The sequence below is a fragment of the Sinocyclocheilus rhinocerous genome, unplaced genomic scaffold (assembly GCF_001515625.1).
Source record: "Sinocyclocheilus rhinocerous isolate Xijiao unplaced genomic scaffold, SAMN03320098_v1.1 C35841378, whole genome shotgun sequence".
Taxonomy (NCBI): Eukaryota; Metazoa; Chordata; class Actinopteri; order Cypriniformes; family Cyprinidae; genus Sinocyclocheilus; species Sinocyclocheilus rhinocerous.
This window is the reverse complement of record NW_015765263.1, coordinates 1-660: the sequence shown is the minus strand read 5'-3', so window position 1 is coordinate 660 and position 660 is coordinate 1. Positions and strand designations below refer to the sequence as shown.

General features: G+C 42.7%; 1 long non-coding RNA gene across 1 annotated transcript; it reads left to right on the top strand.

Moving 5' to 3' along the window:
- The first annotated feature begins 30 nt into the window (after nt 1-30).
- Nucleotides 31-563, top strand: LOC107735171 (uncharacterized). Its single transcript, XR_001639315.1, has 3 exons — nt 31-172; nt 273-346; nt 458-563. It is a non-coding gene; the product is annotated as an uncharacterized LOC107735171 (long non-coding RNA).
- The last annotated feature ends 97 nt before the right edge of the window (nt 564-660 follow it).

Sequence of the window (660 nt, the reverse complement as noted above, 5' to 3'; positions counted from 1 at the left end):
GTGTTATGTGGAGATCCAGGCACCCCTGCAGAGGGCTTCATAGAGGGCCGGCAGTTCACCTACAAATCAGAGGTGTCATTCTACTGCAGACCTCCATTCCTGCTGGTGGGCTCCTCAAGAAGAGTTTGTGAGGCAGACGGTTCATGGAGTGGAATACAGCCTTCTTGCATTGGTTAGCCACTATGCACCTTGGAAAAAAGCAATGCTATTACGTTTCCATGCAATATTTGTAATAAATGTAAATTCATTCTTTAAAAAAAATCTATTTGTAGATCCATCCAGCAATGCATGTAAGGATCCCGGAACCCCATCATATGGAATTCCAGTCCAGGCTCAGGGATTTGAGGTGAGAACAAATGACATTCAATCATTCCCTGTCCTTTAGTTGAATAAATTACAGGTTACGCTTCTTTGGTTTCAGGGTTTCAATCTCAATAATGTAATTCTCTTCTTTCAGGTCGGAAGTAAAATTTTCTTCAGATGTCGGAAAAACTATCACATCCTCGGCTCAACAACGAGAACGTGTTTAGAAAACTTAACATGGAGTGGGATGCAACCAGAGTGTGTTGGTAAGCATCAATATATACAGATTCTGTTCCAAAAGAGCTGCCCATGCTGGCAGCATCATAGTGCCCTGAGCGTGAAAGCTGTTCTGAGTAA